Here is a 22919-nt window from a genome sequence, read left to right on the forward strand (position 1 = left end):
GAGGTGGAGCTTGCAGTGAGCCGAGATCCGGCCACTGCACTCCAGCCCGGGCGACAGAGCGAGACTCTGTCTCAAAAAAAAAAAAGAAAAGAAAAGAAAAGAAAAGAAAAAATACAAAAAAACTAGCCGGCGAGGTGGCGGGCGCCTGTCGTCCCAGCTACTCGGAAGGCTGAGGCAGGAGAATGGCGTGAACCCGGGAGGCGGAGCTTGCAGTGAGCTGAGATCCGGCCACTGCACTCCAGCCCCGACGACAGAGTGAGACTCCGTCTCAAAAAAAAAAAAGAAAACAAGAGAACCATGAATGCAAAACCAAGGATGGTGATTTCTCTGCAGGAACAAAGGGGCTGGGACGGTCTTCAGGGTTATAGGTGTGCCCTTTTTGACAAGCAGATCCTTGGGTATTTAGTTTTTGTTAAATTAATGTTTTTCATACATTTTATATTGCTTTATAAATATTAGTTTTTATTTATTAAATATTTAATAAACTTAAAAGTAATGCAAAGTGGTGCAATTTTTGCTTACTGCAACCTCCACCTCCCAGGCTCAAGCCACCTCAGTCTCCCAAGTAGCTGGGACCACAGGCATATGCCACCATGCCTGGTTAATTTTTGTAATTTTTTGTAGAGTTGGGGTTTCACCATGTTCCCCAGGCTGGTCTTGAACTCCTGAGCTCAAGCAATCCATTTGCCTTGGCCTCTCGAAGTGTTAGGATTACAGATGTGAGCCACCACATCTGGCTCATATGTAACTTATGACTTCCCACTAACTATTAATAGCCTGCTGCTGACTGGAATCCTTACTGGTAAGAGCTCAACATACATTTTGCATGTTATATGCATCTTGTGCTGTATTCTTAAAATAAAGTAAGCTAGAGAAAAGAAAATGTTATGAAGAAAACCACAAGGAAGATAAAATATATTAACTATTTATTAAGTGGAAGTGGCTCATGATAAAGATCTTCACCCTTATCATCTTCACATTGATTAGGCTGAGGAGGAGGAAGAGGAAGAGGAGGGGTTGGTTTTTACTCTCTCTCAGGGGTGGCAGAGGAGGAAGAAAATCCATGTATAAGTGGACCCCCACAGCCAAACCTATGAGGAAGAGACCACCCCTCATATTGCCTTATGCCCAATTTCTGAGATTACACCTTTCTCTGCTGCAACCTGGAGTCTCAGAGTATTGACTTACTGGGTGCATCAGGCAACAAACATATTGTAGTTCTACAGTTGCCCATGTTGCCTGGAGCCAGCCCGCACAGGAGGCTTCCCCACATGGAGCCCTCTGTTTTTGGCTTTCCCCCTCTTTTTAATGTGATGCTGTACCCCTTCTGGATAGACACCGGAAAGGGAGCCGTCATCCCAAATGTGTCCGACCCTTATCTCCTGAAGTGGTATAGGAAACACTGCCTCAAAATGTGGCACCTTGGAAATTGAAAAAGCAGCAGCTTTTTTCTTTTCTTTCTCTCTCCCCTTCCTTCCTTCCTTCCCTCCTTCCTTCTTTCCCTCCCTCCCTCCCTCCCTCCTTCCTTCCTTCATTTTCAACATTGTCTGTGTTTGTTGTCCAGGCTGGAGTGCAATGGTGCCAACCTCTGCCTCCCAGGCTCAAGTGATTCTCCTGCCTCAGCCTCCCGAATAGCTGGGATTACAGGCATCCACCACCATGTATAGCTAATTTTTTGTATTTTTAGTAGAGATGGGGTTTCACTATGTTGGCCAGGCTGGCCTTGAACTCCTGGCCTCAAGTGATCCGCCTGCCTCGGCCTCCTGAAGTGCTGGGATTATTGGTGTGAGCCACCGCACCCGGCCTACCTCACCTTTTTCTTGCCCTTCTTTTCTGATGCAAGTCATAAAGCCTCATAAAACCTAGGAAGGTCACTCTCTGACCTTGTCCTCCTCCCCTGAAAATCCTCATGTGACAGGTGTCCTGCCCTATGCCCAGAGGGAAGGAATGTCACGCACAAAGGCCAAGAGGAATGTGAATAAGCAGGATTTGTTAAATTCCCACCACCAAGTTCATTACCTCAAGATAATCCCCATTCTCCAAGTATGTTTCTGCATGACTGTCCTCGAAAATCCACAGATGAGTGTCCATGAAAATCCACAGATCTCTTGTTCCGTAGGGTCTTCATTTTCTGAAAGCTCCCGTGTCACATAACACCTATATTAAATAAATCCGTATGCACTCTCTTGTTAATCTGATTTTTGTTATTTGAGTCTTAGCCATGAGCCTAGCATTGGATGAGAAAAGATATTACTTTTTTCCCCTATACTTTCCAGTCCCTGCCTCATCCTCTGGGGGCAGAAAGGGTGGGCCCACCATCTCTTACCTGGTAGTCACTTCTCCTTCCCCATTTCCTCCTTCTCTGTCCTGCCTTTCCTCAGGTCACAATGGCAGTAGAAAAGCAGGGAGATAAAGTGCCTCAGAGGAAGGGAATATCTAGAAGGTTTAGATTCCTTACATTATTATTTTGTTGTTGTTGCTTTTTAGACGGAGTTTTACTCTTTTTGCCCAGGCTGGAGTGCAGTGGTGCGATCTTGGCTCACTGCAACCTCCAACTCCTGGGTTCAAGCGATTCTCCTGCCTCAGCCTCCCGAGTGGCTGGGATTACAGGTGTGTGCCACCACGCTCAGCTAATTTTTGTCTTTTTAGTAGAGATGGGGTTTCACCATGTTGGCCAGGCTGGTCACGAATTCCTGACCTGAGGTGATCCACCCGCCTCGGCCTCCCAAAGTGCTGGGATTACAGGAGTGAGCCATCACGTCTGGCCAATTTTTTTAAAAAAGTAAAGAAATAGAGGTGAGGTGATGACACCACCCATCATGCCCAGACCTCGCCCATGCTGGTTCTGTTGTTTCCTTATACTAATGTTTGAACATTTAAAGATTTTAAAAGCTAATTTGTCCAAGGACACTTCTGCCTTACTTTCTTGCAAGTAAGCCCATTTCAAGATGCTAATAAGAAAGTAAGTTTATTCCCAGAAAGTCAGTCAAATTAAGGGAGGAGACCACCCCTCATATTGTCTTATGCCCAATTTCTGCCTCCAAAGAAAGAAGATGTAAAAACTAAAAGGCAGAAATGAAATCCATAAGCAGACAGCTCAGCACCACACCCTGGGCCTGGTAGTTAAAGATCGACCCATGACCTAATCAATTATGTTATCTATAGATCACAGACATTATATAGAAAAGCACTGTGAAAATCCCTTTCCTGTTCTGTTCTGTTCTAATTACCGGTGCATGCAGCTCCCAGTCACGTACCCCCTGCTTGCTCAGTCGAACACAACCCTCTCACATGGACCCCCTTAGAGTTGTGAGCCCTTAAAAGGGACAGGAATTGCTCACTTGGGGAGCTCGGTTGTTGGAGATGGGAGTCTTGCCGAAGCTCCCGGCCGAATAAAGCCCTTCCTTCTTTAACTGGGTGTCTGAGGGGTTTTGTCTGAGGCTTGTCCTGCTACAAAATGTGGAAAGTGGGACAATCGCTCCCTTGTGAAACAACAATGGCAGCACTTCAGCCTTCCTGGATATGGTCTTTGATCTTTCTGCTTGGCCGTGAGGGGAATAAAGTTGTAATGGCTGAGAGCTCGGAACTTAGACTTGTAAATGAGGAGCTTTCTCCCTTGCATGGTAAGCAGGCAAGCAATTTGTGCTTCGCTTGACACTCAGAAGCCAAAACACATTCCAGACAATTCAAGAGTCAAGTGTAAAAAAATTAACATGTAAAACACTAGATAAATAGAATTAGATAGTTGTATATTTATAATATCTGGAGGGGTAAAGACTTAGTAAACTTAGAAGTAGTAGAAGTCATAAAGAAAATAATGGGCCAATTTATCTGCATGGAATTAATTTTTAAATGAATTTGCTTTATCCTAACTGGCTGTTAGTGAAATTGGTCACAGGCAAATTAGCTTTTAAATGAATTGGTTTGAGAGAAACTGGCCAGCACTTCCTCGGGAGTGGTTGTGGGAACAGAGCCAAGAAAGAAATATGTGGGGCCGGGCGCAGTGGCTCATGCCTGTAATCCCAGCACTTTGGGGGTCAAGGCGGGTGGATCACCTGAGGTTGGGAGTTCGAGACCAGCCTGACCAACATGGAGAAACCCTGTCTCTACTAAAAATACAAAATTAGCTGGGTGTGGTGGCACAAGCATGTAATCCCAGCTACTTAGGGGGCTGAGGCAGGAGAATCGGTTGAACCTGAGAGGCAGAGGTTGCAGTGAGCCGAGATCGTGCCATTACACTCCAGCCTGGGCAACAAGAGTGAAACTCTGTTAAAAAAAAAAAAAAAAGAAAGAAAGAAGAAAGGAAGGAAGGAAGGAAGGAAGGAAGGAAGGAAGATGTGAATAATGACTAACTTTGTTAGAGGCAAAGACAGGAATTGTGACTGACTAGATACAGCAGGCAGACAGGATGGAAAAGTCAAGAATGAATCGGAGGTTTATGAGCTCAGGTAGCTGGGAGGGTAGTGGAACTAATTAACCCAAGTAGGAAACAAAGCTGGAGGAGCATGCTTGGTCCTCAGAGTTGATATCACTATAGGTCACCTGTTCTCTAACTTTTACCTGCATCAGAATTACCTAGAGAGTTTGTTAAAAATGCATATAGCCGGACGCATCCGTAGAGTTGCTGGTTCAGTTGGTCTGGGTTGGGGCTTGAATTTGCATTTCTAAAGAGGTTTCAGGTGGCGCTGATGCTACTGACCCTGGATCTCACTTTGAGAATCACCATCTGGTTTGGGGATGAAGGTGGTGGGGATAGTGTCCAGCAGAGAGTTGTTATTGTGGGCCTGGAGCCCTGGAGAGAGATCAGGGCCAGATATAAGGGTAATTGCTACCACTTCCTGTAAAGCTTCCCCTTGGTGTGCCAGCAATGAGCTGATGGGCCCAAATACTGATTACGCAGTAGGGTGGGGGCTGGGCAGGGGCTGGAGAGGCCAAAGCCCCCAGACCAATTATCTTTGACCTGAGCAGCCGCTTCCATTCATCCCAGAATGCATACTGGCACTATCATTTTTCTAATGGAAGCAGTAATATGAAAAACTAAAATGTTGAAAAGCACTGATGGAGGACTTTGTGGCAGGCCCAAGTGATATTCTTATTAGCAAGATCCTAGTATTATCCAGATTTAAGAGAAGAGAAAAACGGAGGTTTAGAGAGGTTAAGCCACTCGTTCCTTGTCATATGGCTAGTAATTGGCAGATCCAGGATTAAAACTCTGGCCCATTTCCAGACCTTGAGCTTCTAATCATTGTGCCTCTTAAAGGATTTGAACATTACCTGCATAGAGGTGAGATTTAAAACAATGAGATTGGAAGAGACTATCAAGCAAGAGGGCATAGAGAGAAATGTCCAAGTACAGTACCTTGGGGAACATTTAATCTAGGGGATGAGGGGAAGAAACTGTGTCCCAGAGGATGTTACAGAAATGAAAGGAGAAGAAAGCATGAAGAAAAAAAAATAATTTCATTAGTATTATATGCCTTGCAGCTGTTAAGAAAGAAAAACAAGCAGAAAGGGTTACTAAATGTTGAGACTAAGATTACCCTTCTTGAAAGGAGCTGCTTCATCAGAGAGGTAAGGATGAAAAGTGAATGTTTAGTTACCCTTTGGTACTTAGCAAACCACCCCAGACATAGCACCTTAAAATAGTAGCGTCATCTGCTGGGTGCAGTGGCTCATGCCTGTAATCTCAGCACTTTGGGAGGCTCAGGTGGGAGGATCACAAGGTCAGGGGTTTGAGACCAGCCTGGCCAACATAGTGAAACCCTGTCTCTACTAAAAATACAAAAATTAGCCGAGCATGGTGGCATGCGCCTGTAGTCCCAGCTACTCGGGAGGCTGAGACAGGAGAATTGCTTGAACCTGGGAGGCGGAGGTTGTAGTGAGCCGAGATCGTGCCACTGAACTCCAGCCTGGGTGACAGAGCGAGACTCTGTCTCACAAAAAAAAAAAAAAAAAAAAGTAGCATAATTTATTGCTTCTCACATTTCTAAGCATTGCCTAGGCTCTAGGCTTAGTTGGGTGGTCCTTCAGCTCCAAATGGTGGTGGCTGGGCCACTGGGAGGCTGCAGTCATCTGGAGGCTTGATTGTGCAGAAACATCCCAAATAGCTCCTTCACCCGACTGGCTGTCAGTGCTGGCTGTTGGCTGAGAACCCAGCTGGGGCTGTTGGCCAGAGAGCCTGTTATCCCCTGCACACAGTTTATGCATGAGGTCGAGTTTCTCACAGCATAGTGGTGGGATTCCAAGAAGATCTGTTCCAAGTGCATAAAACTCAAAGCAGTTAATCTCTTAAGTCTTCTCTGATGTTACATAGTATTGTTTCAACCACACTCTGTTAGTAAAAGGAAGCCACAAGGTCAACCCAGTGGAGGACTAGACTCCACTTCTCAATGGGAGGAGCCAAAAACTTGAGGCTATTTAAAATTTATCACAGGATAGATGATAATAATGTGGATATAGCTAATATAGATTATTTTCCTTTCAAGAAATATTATACAGGCTGTATGTAGTGGCTCACCAGCACTTTGGGAGGTCAAGGCAGGTGGATGACTTAAGGCCAGGAGTTAGAGATCAGCCTGGCCAACATGCTGAAATCCCGTCTCTACTAAAAATACAAAAATTTAGCTGGGCCTGGTGGTGTACACCTATAGTCCCAGCCACTCCAGAGACTAGACAGGAGAATAGCTTGAACCTGGAGGTGGAGGTTGCAGTGAGCCGAGATCGTGCCTCTTGCACTCCAATCTGGGAGATTCTGTCGGAAAAAAACAAAAAAGAAAGAACTATTATAACAAAGGGAAAAAGAGAACAATGGATGTTTGAGAGCACAGTTTTGGGGAAGGACTGTTTTAAGTATATAAGGTGAATTAGCTGCATACGGCTGTATAACAGTATAGGTAACATCCCGTTGTGTCCGGAACTGGTGGGTTCTTGGTCTCACTGACTTCAAGAATAAAGCCGGGGACCCTCGAGGTGAGTGTTACAGTTCTTAAAGATGGTGTGTCCGGAGTTTGTTCCTTCAGACGTTCAGATGTGTCTGGACCATCTTCCCTCTGGTGAGTTTGTGGTCTCGCTGTCAGGAGTGAAGCTACAGACCTTCGTGGTGAACATTACAGCTCTTAAAGGCAGCGCGTCTGGAGTTGTTCCTTCTTCCTGGTGGGTTCGTGGTCTCGCTGGCTTCAGAAGTGAAACTGCAGACCTTCCCGGTGAGAGTTACAGCTCATAAAGGCAGCCTGGACCCAAAGAGTGAGCAGCAGCAAGATTTATTGCAAAGAGCAAAACAACAAACCCTCCGGACTCTGGAAGGGAACCCCAGCGGGTTACCCCTTGGTGGCGCGGGCAGCCTGCTTTTATTCCCTTATCAGGTCCCACCCACATCCTGCTGATTGGTCCATTTTACACAGCGCTGATTGGTCTACTTTACAGAGAGCTAGACACAGAGTGCTGATTGGTGCACTTACAATCCTTGAGCTAGACACAGTCACAGAGTGGTAGTCCTCCAAGTCCCCACTAGGTTAGCTAGATACAGAGTACCAATTGAGTGTATTCACAAACCTTGAGCTAGACACAGAGTACTGATTGGTGTATTTACAAACCCTGAGCTAGACACAGAGTGCTCATTGGTGCACATAGGATCATCCGGCTAGATATAAAAGTTCTCCAGTCGCCATCCAGTTCAGGAGCCCAGCTGGCTTCAGCCAGTGGATCATGTACCAGGGCTGCAGGCAGAGCCGCCCACCAGTCCCCAGCTGCGGCTGCACTCCTCAGCCCTTGGGCTGTGGATGGGACCCTGCGCCACGGAGCAGGGGCGGCACCCACTGGGGAGGCTCAGGCCGTGCGGGAGCCCACCGCAGCAGGGGAGCTCAGACATGGCGGGCTGCAGGTCCCAAGCCCTGCCCCCTGGGGAAACAGCTAAGGCCCCGCGAGAATTTGAGTGCCGCACCGGCGGGCTGGCACTGCTGGGGGACCCGGTGCAACCTCCGCAGCTGCTGGCCCTGGTGCTAAGCCTCTCACTGCCCTGGGCCGGCAGTGCCGGCTGGCCGCTAGGTGTGCGGGCCGGAAGAGCCCGAGCCGGCACCGGCGCCCACCAGAACTCACACCGGCCGGCAAGTGGAGCGCGGGTTCCCACCCGCGCCTCTCCCTCCACACCTCCCCTCAAGCTGAGGGGGGAGGCTCCGGCCTCAGCCAGCCCAGAGAGGGGCTCCCACGGTGCTGTGGCGGGCTGAAGGGCTCCTTAAGCGCCGCCACAGTGGAGGCCGAGGCCCAGGCCGGAGGCTGAGCAGGTGCTGAGAGTGAGGGCTGCTACCACATTGTCACCTCTCACCATTACCTTTGCCATATTCTAATTGTTAGAAGCAAATCACAGGTCCTACCTGTGAAGGGAAATACACTGTCAGAAACACCAGCAGGCAGGAATTATGGGGCCGTCTTAGAGTCTGCCTGCCACAGAAGGCTGAAATTTGATAATAGTCTGGAAGGCAATGGTGAGAGTAGAAGGAAAACCAATCTTAAGAGTCAGGTCGGGGACAATTGGTAGACAAGGGTTAAGGTTACATGTAAGTTAGATTTGCAAAGGGAAACTTTTTTGTTTTCAATATATAGGAAAAGGGAGAGAATAGGAGAAGATGAGAGAAGTTTTGAAGTAGGAAGAAGGGACATTTCTAGGAAAGCTCACACCAATGAACCTCCATCTTCCCCCTAAAGTAGGAGATGGGATTATTTGCTGAGTCTGACAATTGAGGGGGGATTCATGTTTTGAGGAAAATGGAAAATATTTGAAACAGATACTATGGGAAATGCCATAGATAGTGATTAAAGTGAAAATAGGGAGAGAAAAGGCTAATTAACAGCAGACAGTCAGCTTAAGTTGTTTCACATGAATCGTTTTAGAACTGTTGGCCAACAATTTTAGATATGGGCTGGTGATGGGATTTAAGCTATGTAAGCAGGCAAATGAGGTCAAGAATAAGCAAACATGGTAAGAACAGAGCTTAAAGAGAAGATTTACATGAGGGCAGATCGTAGCTTCAATAAGGCTGAGGGAATAGTAAAGGGAATTTTAAAAATCCTTAATCTTACTTGAATTTCCCCCAAAATGTGTAACCCTGTCTTGTTGAAATGCTCTCCTCCTTGCTTCATAGCCTGTGAGCTTTGTGTTTTTCCTGCTTCTTTGGAATCTTGGTCTTGTTCAGCCTCTCTCCTTCCTCTGTTCATCCTCCAGCTAAAGGTGACCATCAGGGTTCTCCCCCAGGTCTGCTTCAGGGTGATTTCCTCCACTCCCATGGATTTAATTAGTCTCTAAAGGCTGCCAAATTGCAAAAGTTATGTTTCCAGTCCAGATTTCCTCATTAATTTCAGCCTATGCCCAGCTGTCTGCATGACCCACAGGCATTAAAACTGGACATTTCAAAAAAAATAGAAAGCACTATTTCTCCCCTCCACCCTCTCCCCTCTTCTTCCAGCAATTCCCTATCTCAGGGAAGGACACCACCATCTACTTATTTTTTCAGCTGGGAAACTCCATGTCATCCTTGACACCACCTTTCCCTCACCCCATCCCTATCTGTACACCACTCTACCACTTTCTTTCCCCTTCTCTACGGCCATTCTTCTACTCTCTCTTCCATCATACTTTGCCAGATCACTCTATCAGGCTTCTATGCTGCCTTGCTACTTCTAATACTAATTCCTACAATGTATTTTCTTCCCTGTAGCCAAAGGGATCTTGCAAGCTGCAAATCTTATTATGTCAACACACCTCCCCACTTACCCTCTCACCCTGACACACAGACACACACCACTTAAAATCTGTCCTATTGCCCATAGGATAAGTAATGAAGAACAAGGATTTGCTGAGAGCTTTACTTTGTGCCAGGCACTATAATTTACTTTTTTTTTTTTTTTTTTTTTTGAGGCAGAGTCTCACTCTGTTGCCCAGGCTGGAGTACAGTGGCATGATCTTGACTCATTGCAACCTCTGCCTCCCGGGTTCAAGTGATTCTCCTGCCTCAGCCTCCCGAGTAGCTGCTATTACAGGTGTGTGCCACCACGGCTGGCTAATTTTTATATGTAATTTACATTTTACAAGTACAAATCCATCAGCATGCTATTTCAGGATGCTCATTATCTGGTCCTAGTCTAACTCTCCACCCTATCCTTATCTATTCCTTCCTCTTTACCTGGTTCCTTCCAAATAATCCTTGAAGAATCAGCTTAAGGTTATTATTGCCTCCAGGGAGCCTCCCCTACCCTAGGTTCAACCTCTCTTAGGGAACATGAACCCCTCACAGTCTACAGTATTAACTTTTTCATTTGTCTGTCTCCAACACCACTCTGTCTTACTAGTTTCTACACTTGCACTGTCTTTCACAGTGCCCGGTTCATAGCTGATGCTCAATAAATATTTGCCAAATGAATGAGTGAATCTTGCAAGTAAAACAATTCCACATGTTGATAGAGTTCGAAGGAGTGGCTCTACCTGTGTGTGGCTCCACACCTCCCCCTAGCTTTTTCTGTGTTGACAATCTTTTCTTATATGTTTAAAAAATAGATGTCTAAGGCAGGGCATGCTGGCTCACACCTGTAATTCTAGCATTTTGGGAGGTTGAAGCAGGCAGATCACTTGAGCTCAGTAGTTCAAGACCAGCCTGGGCAACATGGCAAAACCCCGTCTCCACTAAAAATACAAAACTTAGCCAGGCATGGTGGTATGTGCCTGTAGTCCCAGCTACTCATGGGGCTGAAGCAGGAGGATCGCTTGAACCCAGGAGGTTGAGGCTGCAGTGAGCTGAGATGGTACCACTGCACTCTAGCCTGGGTGACAAAAGTGAGACCCTGTCTCAAAATAAATAAATAGAAATAATAAAATAAAAAATAAAAAAGAAGTCTAATATTTAATTTTAAGTTACATTGTGAGGTTATATAATCCCCTACTGTTACCCACAGATCTTTAGTAGGGCCCACAATAGAACAAAGCTTTAAAGGAATAGTGTTTGGGAAGAAATATATGTTCAACAGCCATATGCTCCACTTGGTGACTGGACCATGCAGGTCAAGTGTTAAATTCAACAAGCAAGGAATAAAAGACATACATACATATATATATATATATATATATATATATATTTGAGATGGGATCTCACCCTGTCACCCAGGCTGGAGTGCAATGGCTCAATGTCAGCTCAGTGCAACCTCCACCTCCCAAGTTCAAGTGATTCTCCTGCCTCAGCCTCCCAAGTAGCTGGGATTAGAGGCACATGCTACCATGCCTGGCTAATTTTTGTGTTTTTAGTAGAGACAAGGTTTCACCATGTTGGTCAGGCTGGTCTCAAACTCCTGACCTCATGATCCACCTGCCTCAGCCTCCCAAAGTGCTGGGATTACAGGCGTGAGCCACCGCACCTGTCCTGAGAGATTTAGAATTGAGTAGAAGAGAACGTAGTAGCTAGAGGTGACTAGGCAAAAACATAAGCCCATAAAGTCCCTGGACACACTGGGAAGGTCGGAGGATTTCCCATAATAAATGAGCTGGGGATTTGAACCAATTTTATTTGAATCTCAAAGCACAAAGTGACCCTAGTAGACATGGAGTTGAGAAAGTCAAACGCATGTCTGTAATTACTTTTATCAGTATATTCTTCTTTTTTAAAACCCAGATATCGAGAATCAGTCCAGATCATTCTATTCTTATCCAAGCCTTTCGTTTGTTTTTAGCTACATGGAAAGGATGGGACGGGAGAATTAGCAAAACATCTGGGTAAGGCCAATATATTTTTAAAACTAAACAGAACTGTGTATGAGATAATTTTAAGTCTTTGCAGAAGAGCTCAAAGGAAAGAATACCTTATCCTTGACAGACAGTAAAATTTGGTTTTTAGACTGCATGGGATTATTATTATTATTTTTTTGAGATGGGGTCTCAGTCTGTTGCCCAGGCTGAAGTACAGTGGCACAATCACAGCTCACTGCAGCCTCGACCTCCCTGGGCTCAGGTGATCCACCTGAGCCTCCCGAGTAGCTGGGACTACAGGTGCGTGCCACCATACCCACTAATTTTTGTATTTTTTGGTAGAGACGTGGTTTCGTCATGTTGCCCAGGCTGATCTCGAACTCCTGGGCTCAAGTGATCCTCCTGCCTCAGCCTCCCCGTGTGCTGGGATTACAGGCATGAGCCACCACACCTGGCTGTTTTTTTTTTTCTTATCAATTATTAATAAATATGTGCCTTTCCTCACTTCTCTACTTCTAACTCCATCTCTGTTATTTTAGATGCAGTGTTCCTGGGCACTTTTGACATTCACTGTGTGGGTTCACACCCCATTAGACTGAGATGGAAGGGAAGGTTTATGAGGAGCTGTCCAGATCAGGGAAAGAAGACCTTTGTGACCCCTCCTGGAGGTCACAGCATGAGACATGAATGAATGAGAGCACTGGTTCTCAAAGTGAGGTCCTCAGGTAAGCAAATCCTCATCACTTGGGATGATGCTTGTGAGAAATGTGGAGTGGTGGTCCCAACTCAGATCTACTAAGTTAGCATCTCAGGGTAAGTCACTGCAATCAGTGTTTTCACCAGCCCTTCAGGTAAGCCTGACCCATATCAAAGTTTAAAACCTCAACTAGGCTGGGTTTTTGCGTGAGTACTTTAGTAACCACAGGCAATATGTACTTAGATTATTTTTCTACTCTCTTCTGCCAAAATGATTTCTACAGAGATAGTCTTAGAAGTTACATTTTTAAAGTAATCATGAAGAAAAAACATATCTTGAGAACACTGATAAAACAAAACAGCCACTAACTAGGTTCTATGGTCAATGCAATCTGGTCAATGCCATTCCAGAGAGCCTCCTACCTCTGTGACTTCCCCCTTCATCATCCCACGTCTCAGGTTTCTCTCATTTTTCTAGTAAAAGCTATGAAAATCATCCCACTTCCATTTTGCATTCACCACAATCACTTGCATGAACTTCAGTTCACTTTTTAATTTTATTTTTTGGTAGGCTTCCTTAAATCATGGGATCAGTTCACTTTTAAGTGTCTGGGTTTCTGCTAAGCTGCAGAGCAGCCTTTCTCCTAGCATTTCCACCCTGTCATGTTTATCTTCCCTATTGAGATTGGGTATGAGGAGGTGGACAAAACATGCTGACAGTGACTTTCACTCTAAGGGAAACTGGGAGGCATGAGTTCAACAAATAGTAATCATGATCATTTTGCATGCAATGCAATGTGAGCGGAAGGAATACAGATAAATACCTAACATGTGATATAAATGGTGTGATAAGGGTGTGTATAAAATACAGAAAACACAGATAAGGAACAATTGATGGAATGGTGGAGAAATGGATTAGGAGAGATACAAAAAGGAAATAACATTGGCACTGGTCCTTAAGGTCAAGTTCAATAGATAGATGGACATGGGAAGGGGATGTCGGGTGAAGGGGACACCAAAAGCACAGGCTTGCAGACAGGAAAGGTGTTTGGGGTCTATTTCACAGTAGTTCAGTGTGGCTGGAATATAGGGGACAGAGCAAGAGTAGATGCAGAAGGAAGTGGCCCACACTCTGGGATCAGACTGTGAGGGCCCCATCCTGCTCTCTTAAATATTTTGGCATAATCACTGTTTGGATGATCACATAGAGAATAGTTTCAGTTGAGCAGTAGGATCAGAATCAAAGTTTTATCTATCATATCTATTATCTATCTATCTATCTATCTATCTATCCATCCATCCATCTATCTAATTTTTAAAGACAGGGTCTGACTCTGTCATGCAGGCTGGAGTGCAGTGGCATGATCCTGGCTCATTGTAGTCTCAAACTCCTGGGCTCAAGAGCTCCTCCTGTCTCAGCCTCCTGAGTATCTAGGATTATAAATGCATGCCAGCACACCTAGCTAATTTTTAAAACGTGTTTTATAAAGATGGGGCTCACCATGTTGCCCAGGCTGGTCTCAAACTCCTGGCCTCAAGTGGTCCTCTAGCCTTGGCCTTCTAAAGCCCTGGGATTACAGGTGTGAGCTGCCATGGCTGGCCAACATTTTAGTGTATAGTTTAGGAGATGGACTGTAAAGAAGGGTGGTCATTTGAATAAATGATTCATAAAAGAAAACGGATTTTACTGTAACAACCAAAGCCTACCAATATTGAGCTTCCTTATTCATTATGCAAGTTATTAGGGTATTTTTAGCTCCAGCATTATAATTATGCAAGTAAAATAAACTTCGGGTAAATGCTGATGTGGCCCTAAGTATCTTACTTCACTGAATTCTACTCAGATTAGTCTAGTAGTTCTTTCTTTCTTCCCTGCTAATATCCAGGAAGCAAAGAAAAAGAGATTTCTTGAAGTATAACCTGTTAGAACTTGCATGGAGGCATGGGAGCAAAGGATTTTTAGAAATATCTGCAGATGTTTGGAGCTGTAAGAACACAGTGCTTGAGGATGCTGACCCCGTGGTGGGATATAAGGTTGAGTGCCTTTTCCCAGACCCAGTATCATTAAACCCTGCATAAATGGGAAACCCAGAAACCATCATCTCTCCATCCTCCCGAGCCCTGCAGAGACAACTAAGGTTTCTGGATGAGTTTATTTCTAAATACAATAGGGAAGAAGTTATTCTCACAGAGATTGTCACCAATATGATTACAGGTCCCCAATTTTTATTATACATGGCAATAGACCAGACACTGTGCAGATCTTATTATTTCCAACTTGACGTTTAGGATAGCAGGGCAGATTGTATTTTCCAAAGATGCCCACAGTAATGTCTCCTAAGCCACGTGGTCTTCTGCAATGGGACCTTGTCACGTCTGCCTTGGATGTGAGCAGGACCTGTGACTCCTTTATTAAGCACAATGTGGCGGAAATGAGGCTGCTCCATCTGGCCTGGAAGCTTCCTGCCTCTTGGTTCCCTCTGACAAGCCAGTTCCCACTGTGGTGAGAGGTCCTAGTCACATGTGTGGTTGTCCTGCTCAACACCCAGCTGCAGCATCAACTGCCAGCTATGTAGCAAGCTCTCTTGTACATTTAGTCCAGTCAAAGCCTTCGGTGACTGTCACCGCAGCCAGCATCTGACGGCAACTTCAGAGAGAACCCAGACGAGAACTGCTCAGCTGAACCCAGTCGTCTAAAAAACTGTGAGAAATAGCAGTGAGTTGTTGTTTGAAGCCATGAAGTATTTTGAGCTGTAATCCATATACTATAAAATTTATCTTTTTTCAGGTATACAATATACAGAGCTATAACCATCACCATTCTCAGTTAAAGAACATTCTTATCACCTCCCAAAATGAAACCCCCTGCCCAGCAGCAGTCACCTACCACCTATCCACCCCCTAGTCTCTGGAAAGGACTGATCTACGATGTCTCTGCGGGTTTGCCTATTCTGGGCACTTTTAGTAGAGACAGGGTCTCACCATGTTGGATGGTCTTGAACTCCTAACCTCAAGTGATCTGCCTGCCTCGGCCTTCCAAAGTGCTGGGACCACAGGTGTGAGCCACTGCGCCTGGCCAAATTCTTCTTATGTCAGAGCCTATAGACAGGTTAATGGCCGGTTTCTCCTTGGCCCACCACCATCCATCGTGTGGTCTCCCAGGCACGTTTTCATTCCAGAAAAATCCCACCTCCCACTTATATGGTTCACAGGTTATCGTCCCTCCACCAATCCTAATCTCAGAGTATTGGATTTCAGTTCTGGGTAAATTTCAAGTGTACTTTAATTTCGGCCCCTTTACATGGCTTGTTGATTTATGTGGCTTCTTGAAATGCTGTTTACAAAAAAGTAGACACTTGAAAAGTGGCATAATTGGTTTGCATGTGAAAACTAAATCAAGATTCACCTCAAATCCAACAAAATAAATGAAGATAGAATGAAGCTTTTGCCTGGCATTTAGCAGGGCTGGCACAGATTTTTCCTCTATCACACATGGAGGAGCAAGTGAACAGCATTCCCTGAAGTCTCACCAGGAGCTCTAAGCTCCAGAGTGGAGCCAAATCAGGCTGCTAACCCAATGGAGAAAACTTGGTGTGAATATACATATATATGTCACATATCTGTGTGAGCATATAATATGTATCTATATATAGTCAGCTAAAGCTGGCAATGAAAACAAAAACTCTACTTTCTTGGCTTACTCAAACTGCATAAAAATAGAGTGTTTGACAATCAAGGAAGAATGTGCAAGCCACTGCTGGGTAAAGGGTGTGTGGATATCCCATGAAGGAACCTATTAAGAATCCTACAAGCTGACTGCTGGCTTGGTCTGGAAGCCTGAGACCAGCTCTTTGTCATGTTCTTGCTAATTCAACAGGAATGACTTCAAGGAGGGTTTTATGTGCAGGCACGATTTACGTGGCAGGAAGAATAAAGGGATTTCTGTAAGCTAGCCTAAGTTAGGGGATCTCTTTGAGTGATTAGTCCAATAAATATGTAGATGCTGGTGAGGCTGGGGTGAGGCGTCTGAGGAGAACAAGTGAACATGAAATGTGTGTGCACTCTCACGTGACGTGTGTTAAATATATATGCAGATATCCAAGTACTGCCAGCCATTGTATGGGTTTTTGAGAATCCATGGAGTTTGGGGCACTGGATACAAAATTTCTGGTGATTATACGTTTAAGTTATCATTTTAAATTTTTTAAAAATTTGTTTTTTATTTTTTGAGACAAAGTCTGGCTCTGTCGCCCAGGTTGGAGTGCAGTGGCACGATCTCAGCTCACTGCAACCTCTGCCTCCTGGGCTCAAGCGATCTTCCCCACTTAACCTCTGGGGAAGCTGGGACCATAGGCGTGCACCACCACATCCACCGAGTTTTTGTATTTTTTTTGGTAGAGACAGGGATTCACCATGTTGACGCCCTAGTGTTGAACTCCTGAGCTCTAGCTATCCACCTGCCTTGGCTTCCCAATATGCTGAGATCATAGGAGGGAGCCACTGTGCCCGGCAATGTAAGTTATATTATAATTTTAAAATAACTTCATCTAATATTATTTGACATCTATATATTCAAACATAGACAAACATATATGACAAACATACTTATTTGACAAACATATATGAAGCATCTGTCATGTGCCAGGCACCATGGTTGGCAGTAGGTACACAAAGATAAATAAAGCAGACTTTCTGCCTTTGAGGAGCTTGCAATCCATTGAGTAGGACAAATAAAATTATTCCGCAATGTAATCGAGGGCTATAAACCAAGTCTACTTTTTTTTGATACAGGGTCTTTCCCTGTTGCTGAGGCTGGAGTGCAGTGGCATGATCTCGGCTCACTGTAACCTCTGCCTCTGGGTTCAAGTGATTCTTGTGCCTCAGCCTCCCAAGTAGCTGAACCTACAGGCGTGAGCCACTGTGCTTGGCCTAAACAAAGTCTTTTGGAATCATAGAAAATTGTTCCAATTACTTTCACTGTGTAGCATATTAACCCAAGACTTACTGGAATCAAACAATTATTTTATTATTCTCCTAGACTTGGTGGGTTAGGAATTTGGAGAGGTCACAGAAGAAACAGAGAAGAGATGATGTTTTTCTGTTTCATGATGTCTGGGACCCCAATTGGGAAGACGCAGTGAGCAGAACTGCTGAGCGGAAGGTGTACACATGACTCCCCACAGAGTCAGGCTTCCTCACAGCATGGCAGCCTCGGGCTCCAAGTGCATGTATCCCAGCAAATAAGGTGAAAACCACATCACTGCTTGTGTCCCAGCCTCATAAAACACTAGTATCACTTCTGCAATACTTTATTGCATGAAGCAGCCTCAAGCCCACCCAGGTGCAAGGGGAAGGGGCATAAATCTAACTCTCAGTGGGAGAACTGTAAAAGAAGTTTGTGGCCATTTAAAAAACTGCTATGAAAAGAGAGTGCCTTAGTAACCTGGGGAATCAGGAAGGCTTCACTGAACAGGTGATGTTTGGGATACATCTTGAAAGAGGAACAAAAGTTTGCCAGGAGAAGTGGGGTGATAGAGAAATGATTCTTCATAGGGAACTTCACCTTTTAGGCCTGCACGTACACAGGGAATACTGAAATACAAGAAGGAGCACAAGGGGGTGACTAGGAAGTGGATCAAGCATCAAAGGAAAACCAGCCTCATTGCTCTCAGACATCTTGAATACATCATCATGTTTGAACTGCTAACTCAACTCAATAATTGTCCATTGATTCTTAAGCCATATATAGGGTTTGGGAAAGAACCAAACCATAGTTATTTATTTGGAAAAGGACTGTGGAGCAGATAGGTTAAAGTTGGAATTTAAAGTGAAAGGACTACTTCTTCTTTAACAAACACAATACCTACTCTGTCAGGTATCCTACTAAGGACAGGACAATTTCAACTCACTTAATCCTCATCACAGCCCTACAAGGTAGCTATTGTTATTCTTTCTCAATTACAGATTAAAAACTTGAATTCCAAAGAGGTGAAGTAACTTGCCCAAGGGCACACAGTGGATCAGGGCACACCCAGGATTCAAATGCATGTTGTCAGGCTTCAGCCTGAGCACCTCACCATTGCGCCAGATCACCCTCAGACAACTAGAGAGAACAGTGGCTGAAATTAAAGGCAACATGGGGAGATTGACTTTGATCTGTATGACAATTGAGAGCCACTTAGGGCATCTGAAATGGCAATAAGTGTAATGTAAACTGTGTTAACCTAACTAGTTATTGGCTGAGCCAGATAGCAAAACAAGTCTCTAGCTTTTTAGTTCAATATTCTTCACTATCCCATAATGCTGTGCTTGGAGATAGTATTTTGTGGTTCAGTGCCACCGGTGAGACTCTTCTTAAATGATGAATTAAGAGCCTGGACTCTTGAAGAAGCAAGCAAGGGAGGTAACTCACGCTCTGCCATTTTATCTGGGTACTTCCCAGGTGAGGCCACATTTGTTGACTCATCGACATAGTTGTTTTAAGGTTAATCTAGGACAATGCAAAACATACTGCTGTAGTTTGACTCTCAATGATGAAGCACAGTATGTAATTAGAAGCAGTTTAATTTGTCCATCCATTCAGTACTGTTTTTTTACTGCCATGGGCTGTGACTGACCTAATGTTTTGCTGCATGGTATGGTGCCTTTTATATATACATGCTGACGTCAGCCAGGACAGCATTAATGGAGGCAATATGTCTAAATGAAAACACCATTACATTATCAAAATGAAAAATGGTTAGATCAGCAAATGGAGGATTAGAGATGGAAGCTGAGAAAAAAGAGTATTAACCTTGCATTCCATTTTAGTCTCACATCTGTGACTTTCTTATGTAGCTATTATAGAACCTTAAGATACATAATGGTTGAAGGACAGTTGGGGGCACACTATAATAGCTACCTCAGAAAAATGGTAGGAGCAATTGACAGCTTAATTTCGGGTTTTGTGGAAGCAATTTTAAATGGAATTTGTGCTAATCATTTTCCATAAATTTAGACATTTCACTTTGTGATGACTTTACACTTTCACTAAGATACAGTAGAAAGTGATGGGAACAATAGAAACAATGAAAACCATGATGTCAAACCCTGGTCTCAGAAATGTCCACCAAGCAGACGTGGAAACAGACGAATACATTAAGTTTTGATCATCTCAAACACTGAAGGAGGTTTAAAAGAGCAAAACAATAGTTCTTGAATGTGTACATGGGGTATAGAAGACAGAACACTGGAGAAAAATCAGGCTTATTTTGGCAGAGGCGTGCAATCACTTGGGCCAGAACAAAGTCACGTGCACTTAATCTTATAAATGATCTCTGGTGAGCTTTAGTGGACATACAAGATAGAGATAGACAGAGATAGAGATAGAGATAGAGATAGAGATAGAGATAGAGATAGAGGTAGAGACAGAGATAGAGATAGAAGTAGAGATAGAGATAAATAAGAGATAGCAATAGAGATAGACATAGATATTGGTGAGTTTTCTAAAAAGTGGGTAATCATTAAACAACTCTTAAAATTATACTTCCAGCTGAGCACGGTGGCTCATGCCTGTAATCTCAGCACTGTGGGAGGCTGAGGCCAGTAGATTGTTTGAGGTCAGGAGTTTGAGATCAGCATGGCCAACATGGTGAAACCCCATCTCTACTAAAAATACAAAAATTAGCCGGGCGTGGTGGCGGGTGCCTGTAATCCCAGCTACTCAGGAGGCTGAGGCAGGAGAATCGCTTGAACCCAGGAGGCAGAGATTGCAATGAAGAGAGATGACACCACTGCACTCTGGCCTGGGTGACAGAGAGAGACTCTGTCTCAAAAAAAAAAAAAAGTTTCCTGCATATATGTATGTATGTCACACAAGCTTCTTTTTCTCCAATAAAATGATGCACATGCCCCCTATGTTGACTCTCTGCATTTGCCTCCAGCTGGCAGCAGGAATGGAGAAATCAAAGTATCCAATACTGGTTTGTCAATCAGACCAATGACCAGCACAGGGGCCTCCTTTTTTTCTTTCTTAAGCCAGTGTGTGTGTGTGTGTGTGTGTGTGTGTGTGGTGTGTGTGTGTGTGTGTGTGTATCTTTGAGGACAGGCAGAGTGAAAGAGAGCAGATGATATGCATCTGTATGCCACTTGCCTTTTCTACAGACTGTTCACACACACTGTCCTTATCTCTTGGATAAGCTAATGAGACTGTTCACTGATTTCTAAGTTACAATTTCAAAGAGGCAGTGGTGGGAAAATTGATCTACAAGTATTAAAGGGCTTTGTGTTTGGGGGCATTAGGGTGACACAAATGCATGACATATTCTCCTCTAGACTAGAATCTTTTAAGTACTCATTTGGGTCTATTACAGACGCTCATTTCTCTTTAGAAATCTATCCTGCTGACAAAGCTAGTGGAATAGCAAAAGTTCTGCTTGGATGGGCCCAAAGCATACATACAGCATTCCTTTTTATTTGTAAGTTACGCTCATAACTAAGGGTTGAAGAAAGGCATATCATATGGCCAGTGCATTTAAATTGTTGCTATTTCTCAGTGCTTACTCTCCAAGTTTTTGATACACATTAAACCTTGGCTACTACCTGGCCATTCCATGCTAGACTGTATGTCGGATGTTTGGGAAAACATTATTATTCAATAGGCTGAGTTTCAGGAAGGAGTTTGTTTTACCTTCCGGAGCGAATTGCTTATAAGAAAAAGAGGCTATTTTTGGATTCTTTTTTATTCTATTAATGTCAGCTTTATTGAAACTCTTTGATTTTTTTACCCTGTTGCTTAGAAACATTTTATTAAATGTTGTCAGTGCTTCTATCTGATCTGATTTAAAATGTTACTTTTATCTGTCACTGCAGAAGGAGCTCTAAGTTGTTAATAGGTATTACAAATATTTTATTGATAGGAGAATGCTAGATCAGATTAAGCCAGTATCTCTGGCTTATGTATTTTAAGGGCATTGGTTGGGGTTTGATTTGGTGAGGTTTGTGATGGGCAAACACAGGAATGATAGGATATTTCTAACATTCTTGACCTCTCACTCTTAGAACCTAAGGGTAGATAGATTGGGAGGGATAAGGGCTCAAAACTCCCTTCTCAAATTAGCTCCAATCACCTGTCCTGAGTCCAATTGCCCATCACCATCTGCCTGAAATTCCACCATCAGAGACGTTACTTTGATCTTGCTTAATAAGTTATCAGATTTAAAGTCAACTGGAGATTTGCTGAACACCTGAATACGCATGAGACCCAGAAGAAATGGGGTACAGGATAGGGAGTTGGTGAAAACAGACAGAGTAGGAATCGGGGGGTGGGTGGGAATACAAGGAAAATGAAAAACTGACAAAGCCAAACTCATTTCCCCTCCTCCTCTCCCTGCTGTCCACAGGTCTGGTCCTCAGGCTGCGAGTGATGTGCCTTGCCGGCAGGAGGAAAGTCAAGTCCTCCTGGGCCTTGGATCACTCCCTTGCAAGAACACATTCTGTGAGTTGAGACTGGAAGTAGCAACCAGAATAACTAGATGATTACTATTCTTTTCATGTGGTCCAAGTATTTATAGTATTTGCTTAATAAAACTCATGAAATCTCTGAGATTGACTCAATTGTGTGATTTTTTGCTGGCATTCCTGTGTGCGCACACACACACACATTTTAAATTTGGCCTGATTTTCACAAAGATCTACTTCATAACAAAGGGCTAATTGGGCCACTAATTCATGTTAAACCCAAACTAGGGAAGCACCAAATGCTGTTTGAAAAGTACCACCCAACTCATACCTTCTAAATAACGAAGCACCTTTTGTTATTATAACTATACTTCAAATTAATAGTTGTATTACATCCACTAATAGAAATGATTTCAGGTGGCTTAGGATTGACACAATGACGACTGTATCAAACCAAGTGAAATGAAACTTCCCAAGTGGTCACTCCGATTCCACACACACACTTCATATTTATGTAGTGATCCCCATATTTCGTGCTCCCTGTTAGATAAAGGGCATCGTTATGTTATCACCATCAACCTGACCATTCTGATTCTAACATTTTATGTAATATGAAATTCTCACTATTGCAGAATCTCTTATTCAGCTGGGTGATTGGCTTTCACGTTAAAGCTCTAAAATAAGAGACAGTAGTAGCTATCACAATACCAATGTTTTTATAATAGAAAGCATGTTCGGTAACATACACTGTAGGTCTGGCTTCCTTAAAGGCTCAAGTTTCACACAGAAACTGACAAGGCTTAGGAAAGGAAACTTCATTTAGGAGAGGATTTCCAACTAGAAGCTGCTAATAGACGCATCAGCTAGGAAGGAAATATCAAATTGGTTATAATTTAATTATGTCAATATCCCTTCTAAAAACAAATAGGTCTCAGCCATGATTCAGGCAGGAAAAACTAATAATAACTTGGTGAGGAATTACTATTTTTGCCCACATGTATCTGGGTAGTTGAAACAATCTGATTGTATGATTAGGCACAAGTCCAGTCTATGGTCTAAA

At 43.8% G+C, this 22919-nt stretch overlaps 1 long non-coding RNA gene across 1 annotated transcript; it reads left to right on the forward strand.

The window, feature by feature from the left end:
- The first annotated feature begins 8155 nt into the window (after positions 1 to 8155).
- On the forward strand, positions 8156 to 21926 carry LOC117084849. Its single transcript, XR_004437706.1, has 3 exons — positions 8156 to 8279; positions 12265 to 12450; positions 21802 to 21926. It is a non-coding gene; the product is annotated as an uncharacterized LOC117084849 (long non-coding RNA).
- Positions 21927 to 22919: the final 993 nt, after the last annotated feature.

The sequence above is a fragment of the Trachypithecus francoisi genome, unplaced genomic scaffold (assembly GCF_009764315.1).
Source record: "Trachypithecus francoisi isolate TF-2019V2 unplaced genomic scaffold, Tfra_2.0 Lachesis_group1, whole genome shotgun sequence".
Classification (NCBI taxonomy): Eukaryota; Metazoa; Chordata; class Mammalia; order Primates; family Cercopithecidae; genus Trachypithecus; species Trachypithecus francoisi.